The sequence below is a fragment of the Choloepus didactylus genome, chromosome 9, assembly GCF_015220235.1.
Source record: "Choloepus didactylus isolate mChoDid1 chromosome 9, mChoDid1.pri, whole genome shotgun sequence".
NCBI classification, from domain to species: Eukaryota; Metazoa; Chordata; class Mammalia; order Pilosa; family Megalonychidae; genus Choloepus; species Choloepus didactylus.
Window position 1 is genome coordinate 130,835,507 of NC_051315.1, and position 26,758 is coordinate 130,862,264.

A 26,758-nucleotide genomic window follows, 5' to 3' on the forward strand; every position below is an offset into this window, starting at 1 on the left:
CCTCAGATCTATGGCCGACTGATCTTTGATAAGGCCCCCAAAGTCACCGAACTGAGCCATAATGGTCTTTTCAACAAATGGGGCTGAGAGAGTTGGATATCCATATCCAAAAGAATGAAAGAGGACCCCTACCTCACCCCCTACACAAAAATTAACTCAAAATGGACCAAAGATCTCAATATAAAAGAAAGTACCATAAAACTCCTAGAAGATAATGTAGGAAAACATCTTCAAGACCTTGTATTAGGAGGCCACTTCCTAGACTTTACACCCAAAGCACAAGCAACAAAAGAGAAAATAGATAAATGGGAACTCCTCAAGCTTAGAAGTTTCTGCACCTCAAAGGAATTTCTCAAAAAGGTAAAGAGGCAGCCAACTCAATGGGAAAAAATTTTTGGAAACCATGTATCTGACAAAAGACTGATATCTTGCATATACAAAGAAATCCTACAACTCAATGACAATAGTACAGACAGCCCAATTATAAAATGGGCAAAAGATATGAAAAGACAGTTCTCTGAAAAGGAAATACAAATGGCCAAGAAACACATGAAAAAATGTTCAGCTTCACTAGCTATTAGAGAGATGCAAATTAAGACCACAATGAGATATCATCTAACACCGGTTAGAATGGCTGCCATTAAACAAACAGGAAACTACAAATGCTGGAGGGGATGTGGAGAAATTGGAACTCTTATTCATTGTTGGTGGGACTGTATAATGGTTCAGCCACTCTGGAAGTCAGTCTGGCGGTTCCTTAGAAAACTAGATATAGAGCTACCATTCGATCCAGCAATTGCACTTCTCGGTATATACCCGGAAGATCGGAAAGCAGTGACACGAACAGATATCTGCACGCCAATGTTCATAGCAGCATTATTCACAATTGCCAAGAGATGGAAACAACCCAAATGTCCTTCAACAGATGAGTGGATAAATAAAATGTGGTATATACACACGATGGAATACTACGCGGCAGTAAGAAGGAACGAGCTGGTGAAACATATGACAACATGGATGAACCTTGAAGACATAATGCTGAGCGAAATAAGCCAGGCACAAAAAGAGAAATATTATATGCTACCACTAATGTGAACTTTGAAAAACGTAAAACAAATGGTTTATAATGTAGAATGTAGGGGAACTAGCAGTAGAGAGCAATTAAGGAAGGGGGAACAATAATCCAAGAAGAACAGATAAGCTATTTAACGTTCTGGGGATGCCCAGAAATGACTATGGTCTGTTGGTTTCTGATGGATGTAGTAGGAACAAGTTCACTGAAATGTTGCTATATTATGTAACTTTCTTGGGGTAAAGTAGGAACATGTTGGAAGTTAAGCAGTTATCTTAGGTTAGTTGTCTTTTTCTTACTCCCTTGTTATGGTCTCTTTGAAATGTTCTTTTATTGTATGTTTGTTTTCTTTTTAACTTTTTTTTTCATACAGTTGATTTAAAAAAGAAGGGAAAGTTAAAAAAAAAAAAAAGAAAAAAGACAAACAAGGAAAAAAAAAAAAAAGATGTAGTGCCCCCTTGAGGAGCCTGTGGAGAATGTAGGGGTATTCGCCTACCCCACCTCCATGGTTGCTAACATGACCACAGACATAGGGGACTGGTGGTTTGATGGGTTGAGCCCTCTACCATAGGTTTTACCCTTGGGAAGACGGTTGCTGCAAAGGAGAGGCTAGGCCTCCCTGTATTTGTGCCTAAGAGTCTCCTCCTGAATGCCTCTTTGTTGCTCAGATGTGGCCCTCTCTCTCTGGCTAAGCCAACTTGAAAGGTGAAATCACTGCCCTCCCCCCTACGTGGGATCAGACACCCAGGGAAGTGAATCTCCCTGGCAACGTGGAATATGACTCCCGGGGAGGAATGTAGACCCGGCATCGTGGGATGGAGAACATCTTCTTGACCAAAAGGGGGATGTGAAATGAAATGAAATAAGCTTCAGTGGCAGAGAGATTCCAAAACGAGCCGAGAGATCACTCTGGTGGGCACTCTTACGCACACTTTAGACAACCTTTTTTAGGTTCTAAAGAATTGGGGTAGCTGGTGGTGGATACCTGATACTATTAAACTACAACCCAGAACCCATGAATCTCGAAGACAGTTGTATAAAAATGTAGCTTATGAGGGGTGACAATGGGATTGGGAAAGCCATAAGGACCAAACTCCACTTTGTCTAGTTTATGGATGGATGTGTAGAAAAGTAGGGGAAGGAAACAAACAGACAAAGGTACCCAGTGTTCTTTTTTACTTCAATTGCTCTTTTTCACTCTAATTATTATTCTCGTTATTTTTGTGTGTGTGCTAATGAAGGTGTCAGGGATTGATTTAGGTGATGAATGTACAACTATGTAATGGTACTGTAAACAATCGAAAGTACAATTTGTTTTGTATGACTGCGTGGTATGTGAATATATCTCAATAAAATGATGATTAAAAAAAAAAAAAAAGAAAGCATAATACAATATTTCTGTCAATTATAAAAAAAAAAAAAAAAGATGTAGTTTTCTCCAAAATGTATAGATTTAATTCATTTCCTAAGAAAATCACTTTTAAGATTTCTTTGAGGATAGTCTCAAAAAAGTATTCTAATTATTCTAACATTCCTCTGGAAGGGAAAAAAAACCAACATTGCGCCTAGCCTAGATAATCTTGAATGCGGATGGGATGGGAGCAGTGCGTGGCCTCCTGCAGGTATTTTAGGCAGGTTAGAAAGGTCAAGGACACACACGGCCCTGCGATGGGGTGGCCCGCCTGGCTCACCAGCGAGCCTGCCGCCTTTCCGCTGTCTTTTCCGCATTTCCCTCGGGTTCCCAAGGCGCGGCTTCCGTATTCCTGAGACTGCTCCGAAGATGCCGGGCTCTTCCACCTGCGTCTGAGCCACACATTTAGCCCCAGCTAAGTCGTCTCTGGCATCAGCTGGACTGCACGGTCTTTGAGAAGATGTTCCTTATGCTTTGCCCTCAGGGCCTGCCTGATACACAGCATGAACTCAGTAGATGTCTGTGGAATAAAAATCCAGCGGCTCCTGTACAGAAGCTGGATATGTGTATGGGCGATGCCGACAACGTGGAGAAGATGGCAGCGTGTTCCCATCCACTCCCCCAAAACATCCACAGTGAGGCTCGGTGAGAAGTGGGATCGGAGGAGATGTCTGTCTTTTTCTGCACATTTTTCTGCATTTTCTATATTAAACACACGACTTTAATAACGTTAAAACTAGTTTAAAATATAAGCAAAAAAATTAAACGTAAGAAATCAAACCATAAAAAACAAATAGAAAACATTGTGTGAATACTATTATTCTGCATGTGAGATGGGGTAAGATTTCCTTGCTAAAAACACTGAAGTACATCACAAAATAATTGAGGATTTCATAGAAATGTAAAATTTCACATAAAAAAAAAAAAACATAAACCTCAAATCGATGTCCTAAGTCCAGACCTGGTAGGGCTGGCCTGGTGTACAGACATGGGGGACCCAGACTGAGAGAAGCAAGGGTCCCTCTGCCTCCAAGGCTGTTGGGGAGTGTGCCGGTTTGAATGTATTATGTCCCCCAGAAAAAAAAGCCATATTCTTTGATGCAATCTTGTGGGGCAGACGTTTTGGTGCTGATTAGATTTGCTTGGAATTTGCCCCACCCAGCTGTGGGTGATGACTCTGATGAGATACTCCCATGGAGGCATGGCCCCACCCATTCAGGGTGGGGCTTGATCAGTGGAGCCATATAAATGAGCTGACTCAAAGAGAAGGAACTCAGTGCAGCTGTGAGTGACCTTTTGAAGAGGAGCAAGCTTGCTAGAGAGGAACGTCCTGGAGAAGGCCATTTTGAAACCAGAACTTTGGAGCAGACGCCAGCCACGTGCCTTCCCAGCTAACAGAGGTTTTCCGGACGCCATTGGCCATCCTCCAGTGAAGGTACCTGATTACTGATGTGTTGCCTTGGACCCATCTCTGGTGTTTTGCATTCTGCAGCATTAGCAAACTAGAACAGGGAGTATCTGGAGACAGTGTCCCCCAAATTCAAAGAGGGTCAGAGGAAGGCAGCCAGCACAGCAAGGGCACTGGAGCCCACAGTCACACGGGGCTGAGGTCACTACACAGGCATGTGTTTTCACCTGCAATAACGTGTGACTGAGTGTCTTCTGTTCAAGTGGCTCATCCTTTCCACCTTTCACCGGCCTCCCTGCCATGGACAACCGTGGCAGCCCTGCCCGGCAGCTTGTCTGTAAGCGACATCATCACAATCAGCACAGCTTACCTTTTAACACCATCTCTGTCACCCTCAAGATGTGCTTCTCTCCACTCCCTGCCCTCGATAGTCATCCAGAAGGATTGTCATGACCCCTGTCTTCAGTGCTGTGAAGCGAAGATTTCACGGATTCTGTGTTGGACCCACAGAGTAGAGATGGATCCAACAGTTCAATTTACAGTTGACAGACTTTTGTTCAGCATAGGAAAGAAATTTCAAAAAATTCTAACTACTGGAGGGGCTTTTGTGAGAAGGGCCAGGAGCTCAGAGTATAATGTGGTTTTCCACTGTCTTTCATCAAGGCTGTCATCTCATGGGCACTTTCCAGGTCACTGTGGCTCAGAACAAGAGGCCCTGCTCCAGGTGCTGTTTGCCCAGCCCAGGGGACAGTGTCCAGCCTAATATGACCCTCAATCTGGACCCTTCTTGATAGGAAAGGTCAGACTTCAGGATCTTGTCAGCAGCTTTGGCATGTCACTGCTTGGTTGCTCTTTTCACCCACCAGCAGGAAATTTAAGTCACATCAAGATGACTTTGGCTATGCCCCGTTCATTGTGCCATTTGCCACTGCCCCCCAGGGCCCAGCGCAGGAGCTGGGACCCCGTAGGCCCCTAAAAATCTGGTGAATAAGTGGTGAATGAATGAATGGAGTGCATCAGTGCATTTCAGAGGCCTACAGCCTCCTTTGGAGGGATAATTTGGGTGTAGACACAGCTTTATAGTCCCCCTCTTCAATCTGCCATTTATCCAAAGGGTCACGCATTATTCTTTAAAAGCCAAGCTCATATTCACACAAATTAATAAAGCCATGTGCAGCTCCAAACTATCAGCATCCCTTCAAAATTGTTTCTTTTTGTGCAAGTTAAAATAAGGTCTCTATCAGGCTGGGAGTGCACCCAAAATACAAGGGAGTGCCCAAAAACTCAGTAATCAAAAATATTTCAATGCAACCATCTAAAAAATCAAAATTAATGCAAAAAAAAAACAAGATGCACCAAATATCCAAATCAGCCTTCCTGATTTTCCTTTTTGCTCCAGCCCTACTTTGGCTGCACAGGGCACTGTTAATGAACCTATCTTTATTTAGAATTTGGATATTTGGTTCATCTTGTATTTTTTTTTGCATTAATTTTGATTTTTAGCCAAATGCATTTAAATATCATTTATCTTGATTCCTGAGTTTCTTAGCACTCCCTCAGATTTTGCACCCAAGGTCTCATCCACTTCACCCTATTCCTTGGGCTACGGGCATTTCAAAAACACTGTGAGATGACTGGCTGAGCCACGGTTGTGTTGAACACGAGAAGGGGAATTCATGACCGTGAAAACGACCTAAGAAGGTTTTCTGGCCACTGTGGCCGGGCCAGGTTCCCGCGGACATGAGGCGGTGATTTGGCCTCGGCTGGCAGGGGCGGCGCCTCCCTACGTTTTCATGCGGTGGCTTTGCTCGGCCGCGCGGTCCAGACCAAGGTCTCGGGCTGCGAAGCAGGAAGGTCTTCTGCCCGTGGCTCTGCTGGCGGATCCGCCACCCGCGCCGCCCCAGCGCGGGCTTCTTGCGCCACAAGTTCGAAGTCCAAGGCCTCGGGCACCTTCCCGCGCTTTTCGAGACCGCACACCCGGGCCAACCACGGCACCGCCCCTGTTCGCCCTGACCAATGGGAGTGCGCCCCGCCCAGCGGTGGGCAGGCCGGCGGCGGCCGTTACCCGACAGGCTTCGCGGCTGGACGCGCGTTTCTCTCGCTGAGGCGCTGGCGAGGAGCGGACGCTTCACGCGTGGTGGCGGCAAAGCGCTCCGAGGTGTGGCGGGGGCGGACGCGCGGGGGCGAGCGGAGCGGGGCTGCGGGGCTGCGGGGCAGTGCGGGGCGGCGGGCGCCGAGGGTAGGCGGCAGAGGACCTTCAGGGGCGGTCGGCGCGGAGGCCCGGTCCTGGCTGCGGGCGCGGCGCCTCCAAACGGCGGGGCGAAATTGGCCGTCGGCTCCTCCGGCAGGTCCCAGGAGGGAAGCCTGGTCTGCGGAGGGGCTGCGGGGCCCAGCAGGGTTTGCGGTTCGGTCAGGTGGGCTTGGCGTTCCAGAACCCCCCAATTCTGGCACATTTACATTCGCTTCCAAGCGAGTTCCCGCGGCCTCTCCTCGCGTGCGCCGAGGTGGACCTCCGAAGCTCCTTGGAGCCGAGTGGTGGGACCTGTCGTGTGAATGTAGTTATTTTCCTGGGGAAGGTGGAAATTCGTGTTTAGTCTTGAAGCAACTATTTCCTGAGCCCTTGCAACGGTCGGACACAGGTCGCAGCAGCGACAGAAACATTGTCTAGAGGGAGGCTGGATCTGCAGTGAGTTCCCCAGCCTCATGGGACGCTTCGCGGAGGTGTAGGCTGTTTCGGAGTCTGACCAACGGCTAGGGAGGTTTCCCTAAGAAATGAATATTTGGGGTGAGATCTGAGCATTGAACAGGAAGTAAAGGGATGGATGGGGTAGGCAGAGAGAATGCGTGTCCACGGCCCGACTTGTTCGGGAAATGAAGAAAGGCGGGTGTTTTCTGGAATAGGGGGGTGTCCGGGTTGAATGAGGCAGGGCCCAGACACTGTAGGGTTCTGTAAGCCATGCTAGAGCTTTTATTAAAAAAAAAAATTTGCTCTTTATTTTTTCAATTCATATTTTCATATAAATTTTTTTCTTTAAGCTCTTTGCCTTGAAATAGTTTCAGACTTCCGGTTAGTTGCAAACATAACACAAGCCCCACATCAAAAACTCCAATGTACCCCCAGATCCCAAGATCCACCAGTTTCAGCATTTTGTCTACCTTTGCTGTATCGTTCTATCAATCCATCTGTGTTTGTCTATCAGTTTTCTGAACATTTAAGAGTAGGCTGTATACATCATGCTCCTTGAATACTTTATACCTCAGTGTACATTTCCTGAGAACAAGGATGTTCACTTATGTAACCATCATAAGTCCAGTTTTCAAGTTTAAGAAATTTAACATTGATATAAAGCTTACAGTCTATATGTCTGGTTTTTTTTTAATTATGTTCTAATTTCCTTTGGAGCCTTGTGTCCATTCTTAGATCCCATCTAGGCTCAGATGTTGCATTTAAGTGCATTGTCTCTTTAGTTGCTCTTTTTTTTTTTTTCCTTCTTTTAATTGAGGAAACTTATATACAACATATACATTCCTGTCTCAGCCACTCCCATGCATCTTTCAGGCCCACCTGGTAGTAAAGGACTCCCTCAGCTATTGTTTAGGTGGAAATGTCTTAATCTTCCCCTCCTTTTTGAAAAACAATTTTGCCAGATATAGGACTCTTGGTTCAAAATTTTTTGCTTTCAGCACTTTAAATATGTCTTCCCACTGCCTTCTTGCCTCCATGATGGTTTCTGATGAGAAATGGGCACTTAATCTTATTGAGACTCCCTTGTACATGACACATTGCTTCTCTTTTACAGCTTTCAGAATTCTCTCTTTGGCGTTTGACAGCTTGATTATAATATGTTGTGGTGTAGGTCTACTTGGGATTATCCTGTTCAGAGTTAGTTGAGTGTCTTGGATGTGTATAGTCATGTCTTTAGTCAAATTTGGAAGTGTTTGTTCAGCCATTGTATCTTTGAATGTTTTCTCTGGCCCATTCTCTCTTAATTCTTCTGGAACTCCCACAGTGTATATTGAAATGTTTGTTGGTGTCCTACAGATTCCCCATCTCTGTTGACCCTTCTCCCATTTCCTTTCTGTTCCTCAGACTGAATTATTTCAATTGTCTTTATCTTTGAAATCACTGCTCATTCTTCTGCCACCTCCAATCTGTGGAAGAACCCCTGTAGGGGATATTTTTTTTTTTCTTCTATTACTGATGTCTTCAGCTCTTGTTTGGTTCCTTTTCATAATCCCTATTTATTGATGCTGTCTTTGTGTTCATCTGTCATTTTCCTGATGTCCTTTAGTTCTTTGTCCATATTTTCCTTTAGTTCTTTGAACACATTTAGGACCATTTTTAAAATTTAAGTTACTTATTCTCTACAGCAAACTAAGGAAGTAGTGCTATAGGACCATTTTTTTTTAAAAGTGTTTATCTGGTATATCCCAAGTCTAGTCCATCTTGTTGATGGTTTCAGTGCTTTAATCTTCTCTTTGCCTGAGCCATTGCTTCCTATTTCTTTGTCTGTTTTATAATCTTTTGTTGAAACCTGTACATTTTGATATCTTAATGTATTATTTGCTGAAATTTGGCATCTGTCCCTTAAGCTTATTTGCAGGAAGTGTTATGACACAGCTTTCCTTGAATGCCAGGAGTTAACAAAAACAAAAACAAAACCTTCTTGACCAAAAGGGGGCTGTGAAATGAAACGAAATAAAGCTTCAGTGGCTGAGAGATTTCAAATGGAGTCAAGAGGTCATTCTGGTGGACACTCTTATGTACTATATGGATAACAGTTTTTAGGTTTTAATGTATTGGAATAGCTAGAAGTAAATACCTGAAATTATCAAACTCCAACCCAGTAGCCTTGACTCTTGAAGATGATTGTATAACAATGTAGCTTACAGGGGGTGACAGTGTGATTGTGAAAGCCTTGAGGATCACCTTCTTTATCCAGTGTATGGGTGGATGAGTAGAAAAATGGAGACAAAAATTAAATGAAAAATAAGTTGGGATGGGGGAGATGATTTGGGTGTTCTTTTTGCTTTTATTTCTTATTCTGATTCTTTCTGATCTAAGGAAAGGGGTAAAAGATATATGGGGGTGATGAAGGCATAACTATATGATGGTACTGTGAACAGTTGATTGTAAACCATAGGTGAATGTATGGTATGTGAATATATATCATTAAAAGTGAATTTAATTTTTTAAAAAAGTAAATCAGCATTGGGGGGAGGAGGAGAATGGAATGTTTTGGGTGTTCTTTTTTATTTTAATTTTTATTTTATCTTTTGGAGTAATGAAAATGTTCAAAGATTGATCGTGATAAATGCACAACTATGTGATGATACTGTGAACACTGATTGTACACTTTGAAGGATTGTATGTTATGTGACTATATCGCAACAAAATTGCGTTTAAAAAAAAAAGAAGAGGAAATGCTTTCCCCAGTCTTTGCAGATTGGCCTGAGTGAGTGCTCCCCTTCAGAGCTTACCCATACAATGAGTTTAAAGAATAGCTTGACTAGAAGAAAATACCTGAATCTGTTGAACAGTAATCCAGTAGACTTGATTCTTGATGATAATTAATAAGTATATAACTTGTATCATGTGACCATCTGATAGTGAAAACCTGGTGACTGACACTCCCTTTACCCAGTGTATAGGTAGATGAGTATTAAAATAATGACAAAATGTATATATAAATAATAGGGGGATAAGGAATATGGGGTGGTTTGGGTGTTCTTTTTTATTCTTATTTTTTATTTTGGAGTAATGAAAATGTTCTAAAATTGATTGTGGTGATGAATGCACAACTATATGATGATACTGTGAGCCATTGATTATATGCTTTGGATGGATTATATGTTGTGTCAGTATATCTCAATAAAGTTGCATTTAAAAAATTAAGTGAAACACAAATAAAAAAAAAAGAATAGGACACTAAAGCATAGTGTCCTCCTGGATCCTTTCTGCACATATGTCTTGTCCTGAGCATGTGCACATATCCCTTATTTATATGGACCCATATGTTCCCTCTTGCCTGGGAAACAGTGTTTCCTTAAAGTGCAGGGCACTGCTTTATATGACCCACAGCCAGCAAACCTTTGCCCCAGGCCATTGCAGTTTGGCTGTTCTACAGTGTTCTGTAGAATACATGCAGGGCCGATTCTGGGACAGCAAGCCTTTGACGAGTGTCCTGATGTTGTCCTTCAGACTGTCACCAAACAAACTGACCAGACATATATGCTCCCAGTATGTACACGAGGGTTGCTCTGCTCCTTCTGGTACTGGGACCAGTGGCCTACTCTGGGAGCATGGGCCAGCTTGTGCTTAGCAGTGAGGGGAGAAGGCGCCTGCCAGGGCCCTAGGGATCCTACCACTTTTAAGTTGCCTCTTTTTTCATTTGGTGCTTGTCCTGTTAGTGTGCTCCTTTATTTCTGGAACTTTGAGAGAAAGATGTTTCTTTCTGTTTTTGATGGTTGTTCCAAACTTCTGTAGGGGACAGAGCCCTGGAGCTTCATATACTGCCATCTTGATCAGGGCTGCCTTACTAGGTTTTTAATCTTTACCTTAAGAATAATACTGATCTGTTGAAGAGTTTTAAGCAACGGGGTGAAGTATGAGATCTGCATTTTGGCAAGATTATTCTGACCAGATACAAGAGTCAGTTGTCATTTGACCAAGGTGGTGTTGGGGATTAAAATTGACAAGACCTAGTAGGGATGAGAGAGGTATCAAGGGGGTTTCCTACAATTTCTGGTTTGGTTTTGGTGGTCCCATTCCCTGGGATTGAAAACACTGGAAGAAGTAGTTTGGAGAATGAGGACTGGAAGAACAGAATAAAAAGAAAGTCAGATCTGGGTAAAATGACTATAGTCATATCATGATTATTATTTTAAAAGCACAGTGAAGATACAGCTGTAAAAATTGTAATAAAATTCAGACATAAGAAAATGTAGAAATGTCTCTAGCCTACATATTTAGCTTTAATATTGGTGTCAAGTACTCCTGCCCTACCAACTACAAAACATAAAATGACCATGTATGAACCATTCAGTGAGCCCTGGGAAACAAGGGATGCTCACCTGGCCATCTGTAGCAGCAGTGGAGACAGATGATGGCCTTGTCTAAATCAGCATTTCCCAATTGGTTCAGAAACTAGCAGAGAATCACAGACTTCTCTACGTGATACATTTCCTAATGGAAGTGCTGAAAATGTGTGCATGCATATAGACCGAACAGGAATGAAAATGACTATTGGCAATCATATGTGCAGCTCCAGCCTCCAGCCCTAGGCAATTACTAATCTACTTTCTGTCTGTATAGATTTGCCTGTTCTGGGCATTTCATATCAGTTGATTCTTACAATATTTGTCCTTCTGTGCCTGGCAGATTTACTTCGCTTAGCATAATGTTTTCAGGCTCCATCCATGTTGTAGCATGTAACAGAACTTCATTCTTTTTATGGCTGAATAATATTGAATTGTATAGATGTACCACATTGCTTTATCTGTTCACCAGTTGATGGACTTTTGGATTGTTTGTACTTTCTGGCTATTAAGAATAATGCTGCTATAAACATTCATGTACATGAATTGGCACTTCAACGAGCCAGCTTCTCTTCGGGAATTCATCAAAACCTTCACTGGATGAATTCAGACTTGCCCATCCCACAGTTGCGTGAGCCAATTCCTATAATAAATCACATAATATTTGCATACATGTGCATATACATCCTGTCAGTTCTATTCCTCTGTACAGTGGTTCTTTGCATTAAGCTGTTTTCTGGAATACAAAGTGGCAGAGGGGATGGGGAATATTTCTTAACCTTTGCTATTTTTCAGGATCACAAGGCTCAGGTAAAATTTAACATTGTCACCACTTTTGTCCAGATTATAGGAATTTTCTAGGGTATTTGTTGTTTTGGGGTCCCAATGTAGGCTACAGAATAATCTGTATTTTTTAACAAGTGCTCCAAGTGATTCTAGGGTCAGGCAAGTTTGAGAGGAAAGTACTCTGTAGTAAGATTTATGTGCATCCTTCCCACCACCCCCCATTCCATTTTTGGTAATTACTTGCTTGCATGTGCTTGCCATGCTTCTTAAAGCAAGGATTGAATACCTCTCTGCTCTGTCCTCAACACTTATTGCATGACTTAATAAACAGAGGTTCAGTCATTATTGAATAATATATTAAAGAATGTTTCCCTAGAGAAGGGTATTCATCCCTGAAACCAGAAATGTAATTGCTGGGTAATAGGGGAGGTCTATGATGAATTTTAGGAACTGCCAGACAGTTTTCCAAAATGGTTTTAACAATTTACGTTCCCTCCAGCAATGCATAAGAGTTCCAGTGTTTCCACATCCTCGCCAATATCAGTCTTTTTTTATTTTAGCCATTCTAGTAAGCGTGAAGTGGTATCTTAGTGGTTTAAATTTGCATTTCACAGATGATTAATGAAGTTGAGCACTTTTTCACATGCTTAAGAGAAATTTGTATGCCTTTTGTGTGTATGAGAGAAGTGAATATCCCAGTTTTTTTTTCCTTTTTAAAATTAGATTGCCTTTTTAAAAAAATTCTATCTGTAGGAGTTTTTTTTATATAATATGGATATGAGTTCTCTGTTGAATTTATGGATTGTGAATGTTTTCTTCCAGTCTGTCCTGTCTTTTCACTGTTCTGTCAGTGTCTTTTGATGAGAAGTATTTTTAATTTTGCTGAAGTCCTAATTGACATTTTGATCAATGCTTTTTGTATTCTAAGAAATCTTTGCCTACCCTAAAGTCATGAATATATTCTCCTATGTTTTCTTTGAGAAACTTTATAGATTTGATTTTAACACTCAGAAATATGATCCATCTCAGTTTTGTTATTGTGCTTGGTGTGAGATAGGGGCCCAGGCATTTTTTTTTCCCTAGCAAAAATCTGGTTGCTCTAGCTCCATTTACTGAATATACCTTAGCGCTTCCTTTTTTTTCTTTCTTTTTACCCTTTTAGTTACCCTTACTGCTAATCTTTATTTCTATGCTCTTCTCCAAACCTCTCTCTCCTGTCTTTTCCTGTCTGTAGCACTCTGTTTAGTGTTTCTTGTAGAGCAGGTGTCCTGTTCGCGAACTCTCTCAGTGTTTATCTGTAAATATTTTAAACACTTCCTCATTTTTGAAGGACAGTTTTGCTGGATATAGAATTATTGGTTGGCAGTTTTTCTCTTTCAGTATCTTGAATATATCATACCACTGCCTTCTCATCTCCATGCTTTCTGCTGAGAGATCCTCACTTAGTCTTACTGAACTTCCCTTGTATGTGATGGACCACTTTTCTCTTGGTGCTTTCAAAAGTCTCTCTTTGTGACATTTGACAGTCTGATTAGTAAGTGTCTTGGAGTTGGTCTATTTGGATCAGTTCTGTTTGGGGTATGCTGCTCTTGAACCTGTAATTTTATGTCTTTCATAAGAGTTGGGAAATTTTCATTGATTATTTCCTCTGTTATTCTTTTTGCTCTTTTTCCCTTCTCTTCTCCTTCTGGAATACCCATAACATGTATATATGTGTGCTTCATGTTGTTGTTCAGTTCCCTGAGACCCTGCTTGTATTTTTTCATTCTTTTCCCTATCTGTTTTTTTGCATGTAGGATTTCAGATGTTTTGTCCTCTGGTTCGCTAATTCTTTCTTCTGCCTCTTCAAGTCTGCTGTTGTATGTCTCTGTTGTGTTTTTCATCTCTTCTGTTGTGCCTTTCATTCCCATAAGTTCTGACATTTGTTTTTTTCAAGTTTTCAAGCTCTTCTGTTTGGATACTGTGTCTTTTTTATATTCTCTTTTGCCACATTTTCTTTCAACTCATTGATTTGATATAGAAGATTTGTTTGAACATCTCTAATTAGTTGTTTCAATTCCTATATCTCAATTGAGGTGTTAGTTTGTTCTTTTGACTGGGCCATATCTTCATGTTTCTTGGTGTGACTTGTGATGTTTTACTGTCTAGGCATCTGATTTTCTTAATTAGTTTATTCTGGAGGTCTTTTTCTCTCTTTTGCCTAGGGTTTTCTTGTGGGTTGTCTTTGATCTCTATGTGTTCTCTGTTTCTCTCACTTGTCAGTAGTCAGACTGGCTCTGCTCCCCAGTTCCCCCCTCCAAAAATTAGATGCCCGCAGAGTCCTCTGCCAGGGATGGGGGGTAGACACTGGACACCCCAGCAAGTTCACTGCGTGTGGTAAAACAAATCTGCTGTTTTCCAGTAGTGCTGTTTTTTACTGGCCCACAAGACCTGGGTTTGTTTCAGAGCCCTGTTTTAACAGTTGGGTGTCTCTATTTCTCAGCCAAAAGAGGGCTGGATTTCCATGCAGTGAGTGCAGACCAGCACGCGTGGTCCTAAGAGATGGTCTGGAGCATCTTTTAAAAAGTGTTTTAATTCCCTTGCACCTTCTGGACTGTCCAGCAAATGGTACTGTTTAGTAACTTAATTATCCTCAGCGGCTGGTTTGCCTCTAAGCACAGGCTGCGTCTGCACAGGCGAGCGGAAACTGCAGGATTCCTATGCCCTCACTTTGCTGGCCAAAACCTGGCTCAATGTGGGGCTTGTCCCCCACTCCACCTGTGGCAGAGGACTCCCAGCTGTATCAGTTTTCAGCCATTCCCCAAGCAAGGAAATAGCCATCTGCTGCTATTTCCCTTAGGGGTGGGGGACAGGCCTTCGGACCCAGATGTGTATGAGGTCCCCTTGAGACGTGTCAAATGCTACTATGTTCATCTGTGGTAACATGTAAATTTGAGGCTATTCTATGCTTTAATCTTAGAGCGATTCCAATTTCCTCTGCTCAAAGCACCCTGTCCACAAGGAGTCATGTGACAAGCAGTTTTTAGACGTGGTGAGGAATATAGGGAGTAGAAAAACTTAGGTGAATACCCCTTTATTTGCCAGAGTATCTACTTTAACATTTCTCGGTTTTGGAAGATTCTTATTTTTTTCCTTAAATTTCCCCAAACTGCCTATTTTCTTTTTTTATCATAATTTTTATTGTGGAATATAACATATATATGTAGAAGTGATAACTTTCCAAGTGCAATTTAACAAGTAGTTAGCAAATTTCAAAGGATGTTATGGGTTACAGTTCCACAGTTGTGGTTACTTCCTTATTGTGAAATATAATATATATGCAAAAAGGTAATAACTTTTGAAGTACACTTTAATAAGTAGTTATATAGGAAATTTCCAAAAATGTTGTGAGTTACAGGACCGTAGTTTCAATTATTTCCTTATTGTGAAATATACATACCAAAAGGTGATAACTTTCAAATAACAATTTAACAAGTAGATATAGAGCAAATTTCAAAGAATGCTATGGGATACAGTTCCACCAATTCATTTCTTCCCATCTAGCTATTCTAGTACCCTAGCAACTAAGAAAAAGAAAATTATATACATATTTGGTATTCATACTCATTTGTTAAATTCCATCATGTCTGTTGCTAGCCCTTCCTCTAGTTTAATCACTTTCCCAATCTTCAGGGATGTCTAGGCAGTGACCACCTGTGCTGGTTTGGATGTATTGTGTCCCCCAAAATGCCATGCTCTTTAATGCAGTCTTGTGGAGGCAAACATACTAGTTGATGAGGTTGGAATCTTTGGATTAGGTTGTTCTGTGGAGATGTGACCCACCCAACTGTGGGTAATATCTTTGATTAGATTATTTCCATGGAGGTGTGGTGTTAAAGATGTGTCCCTATATTATCTTCTAAGAGTTTTATTATGCTGTATCTTATATTGAGGTCTTTGATCCACTTTGAGTTAATTTTTGTATAGGGTGTATGCCACTTTGGATGTATTATGTCCCCCAGAATGCCATTATCTTTGATGCAGTCTTGTGGAGGGCTGAGTATTAGTGTTGATTACGTTGGAACCTATTGGTTCAGTGTTTCCATGGAGATATGACTCAATCAACTGTGGGCAAGACCTTTCATTGGATCATTTCTATGGAGGTGTTACCCCACCCATTCAGGATGGGTCTTTATTGAATCACTGGAGTACTTTAAAAAGAGCCATGTGGGCCCAGATGCAGAGCACATTTTGAAGAGCAGCTGCAGCTTAAGAGAGGGTGAAACACCCCAAGAGCAACACTTTGGAGAACGCCATTTTGAAATGCAACCTGGGAGCAAGCAAACACCAGCCACATGCCTTTCCAGCTAACAGAGGTTTTCCTATGCTAATGACCTTTGTCCAGTGAAGGTACCCTTTGTTGATGCCTTACCTTGGACACTTTATGGCCTTAAGACTGTAACTTTGTAACCAAATAAACTCCCTTTATAAAAGCCAATCCATTTCTGGTGTTTTGCAAAAGGGCAGCATTAGCAAACCAGAACAGGGTGTGAGGTAGGGGTCCTCCTTCATTCTTTTGGATATGGATATTCATTTCTCCTAGCCCCATTTGTTAAGAGACTGTTCTGTTCAGTTCACTGGATTTGGAGGCCTTATAAAAAAGTTGGTAGACCATAGATCTGGGGATCTATTTCCACACTCTCAATTCGATTCCATTGATTAATGTTTTGACCACTGTGGCTCTATAGTAGGCTGGAAGTATAAGTCCTCCCACTTCTTTCTTCAGTTTTTAGAATGTTTTTGGCAATTCAAGACATCTTTCCTTTCCAAATAAATTTGATAACTAGCTTTTCCAAGTCTTCAAAGTAGGTCATTGGAATTTTGATTGGAATTGCATTGAATCGGTAGATCAGTTTGGTAGAATTGACATCTTAACAATGTTTAGGCTTCCTGTCCATGAGCATGGACTACCTTTTCACCTATTTAGGTCCTTTTTTGTTTCTTGAAGTAAAGTTTAGTAATATTATATGTAGAGGTCTTTTATGTCCTTGGTTAAGTTTATTACAAGATCCTTGATATTTTTAGTTGCTATTGTGAATGGAATTTTTTTATTGCCTCTTTGGTTAGGTCATTACTGGTCTCTAGTAGCATTTCTGACTTAAGTAAATTAATCTTGTATTCTGCCACTCTGCTGAATTTATTACCTAAAGTTGCTTTTTCTTCAATTTCTCAGATTTTTCCAAATATAAGATTATATCATCTGCAGGTAATGACAGTTTTACTTCTTCCTTTCCAATTTGGATACCTTTTATTTCTTTCTCTTGACAAATTGCTCTGGCTAGAACTTCTAGCATAATGTTGAATAATAGAAGTTACAGTGGGCATCCTTGTCTCATTTCCAATCTTAGGGGGAAGGCTTTTAGCCTCTCACCATTGAGTTCTGTGCTGGCTGTGGGATTTTCATATATGCCCTTTATCATGCTGAGGGAGTTTCCTTCAATTCCTACCTTTTGAAGTGTTTTTATCAAAAAGGGATGTTGAATATTGTCAAATGTTTTTTTCAGCCTCTATTGAGATCATTTGATTTTTCCCTTTTGATTTGTTAATGTGTTGTATTATATAAATTGATTTTCTCATGTTGAACCACACTTGCATGCCAATAATGAACCCAGTTTGTCATGGTGTATAATTCTTTCATTGTGCCTTTGGATTTGATTTGCAAGTATTTTGTTGAGGATTTTTGCATCTATATTCATTTGGGAGATTGGCCAATAGTTTTCCTTTTTTGTGGTATCTTTATCTGGTTTTGGTACCAGAGTGATGTTAGTGTCATAAAATGAGATAGGTAGTGTTCCTTTGTGTTCCTTTTTCTTCAGTTTTTTGAAAGGGTTTGGGTAGGAATGGTATTAATTCTTTTTGGAAAGTTTGGTAAAATTCCCCTATGAAGCCATCTGGCCCTGGGCTTTTATTTGTAGGAAGCCTTTTGATGACTGGTTGGATCTCTTTGCTTGTAATTGGTTTGTTGATGTCTTCTGTTTCTTCTTGGGTCAGTGTAGGTTGTTCTTAAGTTTCCAGGATATTGTCCATTTCCTCTAAATTTTCTAGCTTGTTGGCATACAGTTCTTTATAGTATCCACTTATGATTTTTTTTTCAGTTCTTCAGAATCTATTGTATTGTCCTCTCATTTCTGATTCTGTTTATTTCAGTCTTCTCCCTCTTTGACTTTGTCAGTCTAGCTAAGGGTCTATCAATCTTGTTGATCTTCTCAAAGAACCAACTTTTGGTTTTATTTATTCTCTTTATTGTTTTTTTTGTTCTCCTGCTCATTTACTTCTGCTTTTATCTTTGGTATGTCTTGTCTTCTATTTGCTTTAGGGTTAGTTTGCTGATCATTGTCTAGCCTTTGCAGTTGTTCAGTTAGGTCTTTGGTATAAGCTCTTTTCTTGTTTTTGATATATGTATTCAGAGCTATGAATTTCCCTCTCAGCATTGCCTTCACTGCATCCCATAGGTTTTTTGTTTTTTGTTTTGTTTTGTTTTGTTTTGGCTTTTACGAAGGGGGTTTATTTGGCTACAAATTTACAGTTCTGAGGCCATAAAAGTGTTCCAGCTAAGGCATCAACAAGAAGATACCTTCAATGAAGAAAGGCTGATGGCATCCGGAACACCTCTGTCTGCTGGGAAGGCACGTGGTTGGCGTCTGTTGGTCCTTTGCTCCCAGGTTCTGGTTTCAAGATGGCTTTCTCCAAAATGTCTCTCTCAGCTGCTCTGAGTTCTTTTTGTCTGTGAGCTCTTATAGACTCCAGTGATCTAATTAAGACCCACCCTGAGTGGGTGGGGTAACACCTCCATGGAAATAATTCAATCAAACATTTCCACCCTAATCAACAGACTAATCAGTCTGTCCCAACAAGATTTCTTTTTGGGGGATATAATATACCCACCCCGGCACAGGGCCCTAACATCGCAGCTTGCCCCGCAGAGGACACACCCCTGGTGGGGTTTCCCTTCCCTGAGGCGGCAGCTGGTGGAGGTGGAGCTCAACACTGTGGCCCCAGCCCAGGCCCCTGCCCCAGCAGTGGGGTGGCCTCCAGGGCAGTGCAGACGCTGGGATGCGACTAACTTCTCAGCCTGGTGGTTGAAAAGCGAAGACATCTGTCCTCATGGCATGACCGTGGCCTCTGGTTGGGGACTGGGCCCGCCCTCCCAGCAGGAGCGCAGTGAAGGAATCAGGGCCTCCAGTGGCCCCGCTGGGTGTGAAGCGGAGAGCCCCTGACCGACATCCAGCAGTGTCAACACTGGTGGCGCGTGCTGGTCACTGTGGGAGCTGTCCCAAAGCGAGGGCAGGCAGCCCTGCCCGGTGGGGTGCCGGTGGGGGCAGCGAGCACACGAACAGCGTGGCGGTGGTACTCGCACCTTGTTGAATGGATTTGGGATTAGGTTACCTGGGTTTGACCACGGTCACAAAGTGAACGAGTGGCATAAGAAGATTGCTTTGCTACCAGAGATCTGCCCTGGACTGTGTTATAACTCAGTACCGGGAGTTGTTCCGGCATCAAGGAAACCAGAGAAACATAAAAGCAGACCTGTCTCTGGGTGGCCTCCTGGCTAGGGGGAGGGGATGCTTGAACGTGGACCTCCCAGGAGATGACAGCGGCATCCCATAGGTTTTGGTATGTTGTGTTCTCGTTTTCATTCATCTCTAGAAATTTACCTATTTCTCTTCCATTGCTTCTTTGACCCACTGGTTGTTAAGGAGTATGTTTAACTGCCATATATTTCTGAAATATCTGGTTCCTTGGAGATTATTGATTTCTGGTTGCATCCCATTATGGTTAGAGAATGTGCTTGGAATACTTTCAATCTTTTTAAATTTATTAAGACTTGTTTTGTGTCCCAGTATATGATATATCCTGAAGAATGTTCCATGGACACTAGAAAAGAACACATATCCTGGTACTTTGAAATCTAATGATCTGTATATGTCTGTAAAGTCTAATTTGTTTATCACATTGTTTAGGTTCTCAATTTCCTTATTGGTCCTTTGTAGAAGAGAGTGGTGTATTGAAGTCTCCCACTATTATTGTAGACATATCTATTGCTCCCTTCAGTTTAGTGAAAGTTTACCTCATGTATTTTGGAACTCCTTGATCGGTTGCATAAACATTTATGATTGTTATTTCTTCTTGGTGAATTGTCCCTTTAATTAATATATAGTGTCCTTCTTTGTCTCTTACGACATCTTTGCATTTAAAGTATATTTTGTCCTATATTAGTATTGCTACCCCAGCTTTCTTTTTGTTGCAGCTTGAGTAGAATATTTTTTCTATCCTTTCACTTTCAGTCTCTTTGTGTTGCCAGGTCGGAGTCCCTTGTAAACAGCATATTGATAGGTCATACTTCTTAATCCATTCTGCCAGCCAGTATCTTTTAATTGGAGAGTTTAATACATTCACATTCAAAATTATAACTGTAGGGAGTTCTTGAACCAGCCATCTTATCTTTTGGTTTTTAGTTGTCAGATCTGTTTTCCCCCCTCACTTTTTTTTTTTTTTCAAGTTACCCTTACTAATACTCCTCAATTCTGTGCCCTTCTCCAGACCTCTCTCTCTTCTTTCTTTCATTCTTTTTTTTTTTAATCTTCATTTTATTGAGATATATTCACATACCACGCAGTCATACAAAACAAATCGTACTTTCGATTGTTTACAGTACCATTACATAGTGGTACATTCATCACCCAAATCAATCCCTGACACCTTCGTTAGCACACACACAAAAATAACAAGAATAATCATTAGAGTGAAAAAGAGCAATTGAAGTAAAAAAGAACACTGGGTAACTTTGTCTGTTTCCTTCCCCTATTTTTCTACTCATCCATCCATAAACTAGACAAAGTGGAGTGTGGTCCTTATGGCTTTCCCAATCCCATTGTCACCCCTCATAAGCTACATTTTTATACAACTGTCTTTGAGATTCATGGGTTCTGGGTTGTAGTTTGATAGTTTCAGGTATCCACCACCAGCTACCCCAATTCTTTAGAACCTAAAAAGGGTTGTCTAAAGTGTGCGTAAGAGTGCCCACCAGAGTGACCTCTCAGCTCCTTTTGGAATCTCTCTGCCACTGAAGCTTATTTCATTTCCTTTCACATCCCCCTTTTGGTCAAGAAGATGTTCTCCGTCCCACAATGCCAGGACTACATTCCTCCCCGGGAGTCGTATTCCACGTTGCCAGGGAGATTCACTCCCCTGGGTGTCTGATCCCACGTAGGGGGGAGGGCAGTGATTTCACCTTTCAAGTTGGCTTAGCTAGAGAGAGAGGGCCACATCTGAGAAACAAAGAGGCATTCGGGAGGAGGCTTTAAGGCACAATTATAGGGAGGCCTAGCCTCTCCTTTGCAGCAACCGTCTTCCCAAGGGTAAAACCTGTGGTAGAGGGCTCAACCCATCAAACCACCAGTCCCCTATGTCTGTGGTCATGTTAGCAACCATGGAGGTGGGGTAGGCGAATACCCCTGCATTCTCCACAGGCTCCTCAAGGGGGCACTACATCTTTTTTTTTCCTTGTTTGTCTTTCTTTTCTTTTTTTTTTTTTTTTTTAACTTTCCCTTCTTTTTTAAATCAACTGTATGAAAAAAAAAGTTAAAAAGAAAACAAACATACAATAAAAGAACATTTCAAAGAGACCATAACAAGGGAGTAAGAAAAAGACAACTAACCTAAGATAACTGCTTAACTTCCAACATGTTCCTACTTTACCCCAAGAAAGTTACCTAATATAGCAACATTTCTGTGAACTTGCTCCTACTATATCCATCAGAAATTAACAGACCATAGTCATTCCTGGGCATCCCCAGAACATTAAATAGCTTATCTGTTCTTCTTGGATTATTGTTCCCCCTTCCTTAATTGCTCTCTATTGCTAGTTTCCCTACATTCTACATTATAAACCATTTGTTTTACATTTTTCAAAGTTCACATTAGTGGTAGCATATAATATTTCTCTTTTTGTGCCTGGCTTATTTCGCTCAGCATTATGTCTTCAAGGTTTATCCATGTTGTCATATGTTTCACGAGATCTTTCCTTCTTACTGCCGCGTAGTATTCCATCGTGTGTATATACCACATTTTATTTATCCACTCATCTGTTGAAGGACATTTGGGTTGTTTCCATCTCTTGGCAATTGTGAATAATGCTGCTATGAACATTGGCGTGCAGATATCTGTTCGTGTCACTGCTTTCCGATCTTCTGGGTATATACCGAGAAGTGCAATCGCTGGATCAAATGGTAACTCTATCTCTAGTTTTCTAAGGAACTGCCAGACTGACTTCCAGAGTGGCTGAACCATTATACAGTCCCACCAACAATGAATAAGAGTTCCAATTTCTCCACATCCCCTCCAGCATTTGTAGTTTCCTGTTTGTTTAATGGCAGCCATTCTAACCGGTGTTAGATGGTATCTCATTGTGGTCTTAATTTGCATCTCTCTAATAGCTAGTGAAGCTGAACATTTTTTCATGTGTTTCTTGGCCATTTGTATTTCCTCTTCAGAGAACTGTCTTTTCATATCTTTTGCCCATTTTATAATTGGGCTGTCTGTACTATTGTCATTGAGTTGTAGGATTTCTTTGTATATGCAAGATATCAGTCTTTTGTCAGATACATGGTTTCCAAAAATTTTTTCCCATTGAGTTGGCTGCCTCTTTACCTTTTTGAGAAATTCCTTTCAGGTGCAGAAACTTCTAAGCTTGAGGAGCTCCCATTAATCTGTTTTCTCTTTTGTTGCTTGTGCTTTGGGTGTAAAGTCTAGGAAGTGGCCTCCTAATACAAGGTCTTGAAGATGTTTTCCTACATTATCTTCTAGGAGTTTTATGGTACTTTCTTTTATATTGAGATCTTTGGTCCATTTTGAGTTAATTTTTGTGTAGGGGGTGAGGTAGGGGTCCTCTTTCATTCTTTTGGATATGGATATCCAACTCTCCCAGCCCCATTTGTTGAAAAGACCATTATGGCTCAGTTCGGTGACTTTGGGGGCCTTATCAAAGATCAGTTGGCCATAGATCTGAGGGTCTATCTCTGAATTCTCAATTCGATTCCATTGATCTATATGTCTATCTTTGTGCCAGTACCATGCTGTTTTGGCAACTGTGGCTTTATAATAAGCTTCAAAGTCAGGGAGTGTAAGTCCTCCCACTTCGTTTTTCTTTTTTAGAGTGTCTTTAGCAATTCGAGACATCTTCCCTTTCCAAATAAATTTGATAACTAGCTTTTCCAAGTCTGCAAAGTAGGTTGTTGGAATTTTGATTGGGATTGCATTGAATCTGTAGATGAGTTTGGGTAGAATTGACATCTTAATGACATTTAGCCTTCCTATCCATGAACATGGAATATTTTTCCATCTTTTAAGGTCCCCTTCTATTTCTTTTAGTAGAGTTATGTAGTTTTCTTTGTATAGGTCTTTTACATCTTTGGTTAAGTTTATTCCTAGGTACTTGATTTTTTTAGTTGCTATTGAAAATGTTATCTTTTTCTTGAGTGTCTCTTCAGTTTGTTCATTTCTAGCATATAGAAACATTACTGACTTATGTGCATTAATCTTGTATCCCGCTACTTTGCTAAATTTGTTTATTAGCTCTAGTAGCTGTATCGTCGATTTCTCAGGGTTTTCTAGATATAAGATCATATCATCTGCAAACAATGACAGTTTTACTTCTTCTTTTCCAATTTGGATGCTTTTTATTTCTTTGTCTTGCCGGATTGCCCTGGCTAGCACTTCCAGCACAATGTTGAATAACAGTGGTGACAGCGGGCATCCTTGTCTTGTTCCTGATCTTAGAGGGAAGGCTTTCATCTCTCACCATTGAGTACTGTGCTGGCTGTGGGTTTTTCATATATGCTCTTTATCATGTTGAGGAAGTTTCCTTCAATTCCTACCTTTTGAAGTGTTTTTATCAAAAAGGGATGTTGGATTTTGTCAAATGCTTTTTCAGCATCTATTGAGATGATCAATTGATTTTTCCCTTTTGACTTGTTAATGTGTTGTAATACATTGATTGATTTTCTTATGTTGAACCATCCTTGCATGCCTGGAATAAACCCCACTTGGTCATGGTGTATGATTTTTTTAATGTGTCTTTGGATTCCATTTGCAAGTATTTTGTTGAGGATTTTTGCATCTATATTCATTAGGGAGATTGGCCAGTAGTTTTCCTTTTTTGTAGCATCTTTGCCTGGTTTTGGTATTAGATTGATGTTAGCTTCATAGAATGAGTTAGGTAGTGTTCCATTTTCTTCAGTGTTTTGAAAGAGTTTGAGTAAGATTGGTGTCAGTTCTTTCTGGAAAGTTTGGTAGAATTCCCCTGTGAAGCCATCTGGCCCTGGGCATTTATTTGTGGGAAGATTTTTGATGACTGATTGGATCTCTTTGCTTGTGATGGGTTGGTTGAGGCCTTCTATTTCTTCTCTGGTCAGTCTAGGTTGTTCATATGTTTCCAGGAAATTGTCCATTTCCTCTACATTATCCAGTTTGTTGCCATACAGTTGTTCATAGTATCCTCTTATAATTTTTTTAATTTCTTCAGGATCTGCAGTTATGTCACCTTTTTCGTTCATTATTTTGTTTATATGGGTCTTCTCTCCTTTTGGTTTTGTCAGTCTAGCTAGGGGCTTGTCAATCTTGTTGATCTTCTCAAAGAACCAACTTTTGGTGATATTTATCCTCTCTATTGTTTTTTTGTTCTCTATGTCATTTATTTCTGCTTTAATCCTTGTTATTTCTTTTCTTGTACTTGGTTTAGGATTGGTTTGCTGTTCATTTTCTAGCTTCTTCAGTTGATCCATTAGTTCTTTGATTTTGGCTCTTTCTTCCTTTTTAATATATGCGTTTAGTGCTATAAATTTCCCCCTTAGCACTGCTTTTGCTGCATCCCATAGGTTTTGGTATGTTGTGTTCTCATTTTCATTCGTCTCTATATATTTAGCAATTTCTCTTGCTATTTCTTCTTTAACCCACTGATTGTTTAGGAGTGTGTTGTTTAACCTCCAGGTATTTGTGAATTTTCTAAGTCTCTGATGGTTATTGACTTCTAATTGTATTCCATTGTGGTCAGAGAATGTGCTTTGAATAATTTCGATCTTTTTAAATTTATTGAGGCTTGTTTTATGTCCCAGCATATGATCTATTCTGGAGAAAGTTCCATGAGCACTAGAAAAGTATGTGTATCCTGGTGATTTGGGATGTAATGTCCTGTATATGTCTGTTAAATCTAATTCATTTATCAGATTGTTTAGGTTTCCAATTTCCTTATTGGTCTTCTGTCTGGTTGATCTATCTATAGGAGAGAGTGATGTGTTGAAGTCTCCCACAATTATTGTGGAAACATCAATTGCTTCCTTTAGTTTTGCCAGTGTTTCTCTCATGTATTTTGTGGCACCTTGATTGGGTGCTTAGACATTTACGATTGTTATTTCTTCTTGCTGAATTGCCCCTTTTATTAGTATGTAGTGGCCTTCTTTGTCTCTCAAAACATCCCTGCATTTGAAGTCTATTTTATCTGAGATTAATATTGCTACACCTGCTTTCTTTTGGCTGTAGCTTGCATGAAATATTTTTTTCCATCCTTTCACTTTCAATTTCTTTGTGTCCCTGTGTCTAAGATGAGTCTCTTGTATGCAACATATTGATGGTTCATTTTTTTTGATCCATTCTGCGAATCTATATCTTTTAATTGGGGAGTTTAATCCATATACATTCAACGTTATAACCGTGAAGGCATTTCTTGAATCGGCCATCTTATCCTTTGGTTTATGTTTGTCATATTTTTCCCCTCTGTCTATTAATATCCTTTATTGTACGCATACCGAATCTCTTTAGTACTGAACCTTTCTCCAAGTCTCTCTGTCCTTTCTTTGTTTCTCTGTCTGTAGGGCTCCCTTTAGTGTCTCCAGTAGGGCAGGTCTCTTGTTAGCAAATTCTCTCAGCATTTGTTTGTCTGTGAAAAATTTAAGCTCTCCCTCAAATTTGAAGGAGGGCTTTGCTGGATAAAGTATTCTTGGCTGGAAATTTTTCTCACTCAGAATTTTAAATATATCGTGCCACTGCTTTCTCACCTCCATGGTGGCTGCTGAGTAGTCACTACTTAGTCTTATGCTGTTTCCTTTGTATGTGGTGAATTGCTTTTCTCTTGCTGCTTTCAGAACTTGCTCCTTCTCTTCCGTGTTTGACAGTGTGATCAGTATATGTCTCGGAGTGGGTTTGTTTGGATTTATTCTATTTGGGGTTCACTGAGCATTTATGATTTGTGTATTTATGTTGTTTAGAAGATTTGGGAAGTTTCCCCCAACAATTTCTTTGAATACTCTTCCTAGACCTTTACCCCTTTCTTCCCCTTCTGGGACACCAATGAGTCTTATATTTGGACGTTTCATATTATCTATCATATCCCTGAGGTCCATTTCGATTTTTTCAATTTTTTTCCCCATTCTTTCTTTTATGCTTTCATTTTCCATTCTGTCATCTTCGAGGTCACTGATTCGTTGTTCAACTTCCTCTAGTCTTGTACTATGAGTGTCCAGAATCTTTTTAATTTGGTCAACAGTTTCTTTTATTTCCATAAGATCATCCATTTTTTTATTTAGTCTTGCAATGTCTTCTTTATGCTCTTCTAGGGTCTTCTTGATTTCCTTTTTCTCCCGTACTATGGTCTCATTGTTCATCTTTAGTTCTTTGAGTAGCTGCTCTAGGTGCTGTGTCTCTTCTGGTCTTTTGATTTGGGTGCTTGGGCTTGGGTTATCCATATGGTCTGGTTTTTTCATATGCTTTATAATTTTCTGTTGTTTTTGGCCTCGTGGCATTTGCTGAACTTGATAGGGTTCTTTTAGGATTTGTAGACCAATTGAAGTCCTTATCTCTAATTTATCAGATCTGCAGCTTCGTGGAGTACACTTTCTCTAACTAACCAGCAGGTGGCGTCCACGAGCCACCTGTTCTCCACAAGCCAGTTCTCCCCTGCTAAGCCTTTTTGGTGAGTGGGGGAGTGAGTCTTGTGGGGTCCAATTGGTGT

The 26,758-nt window shown here is 40.7% G+C and overlaps 1 protein-coding gene across 1 annotated transcript in view; it reads left to right on the top strand.

Annotated features, from left to right (window-relative positions):
* Positions 1-6,009: 6,009 nt before the first annotated feature.
* The window catches only part of RBM44 (RNA binding motif protein 44), an 80,006-nt gene continuing 59,257 nt past the window's right edge, over positions 6,010-26,758 (top strand). The window contains exon 1 of the mRNA XM_037850188.1: positions 6,010-6,049. The gene's annotated coding sequence lies outside the window, so the exon portion shown is untranslated. The remainder of the gene's footprint in view (positions 6,050-26,758) is intronic.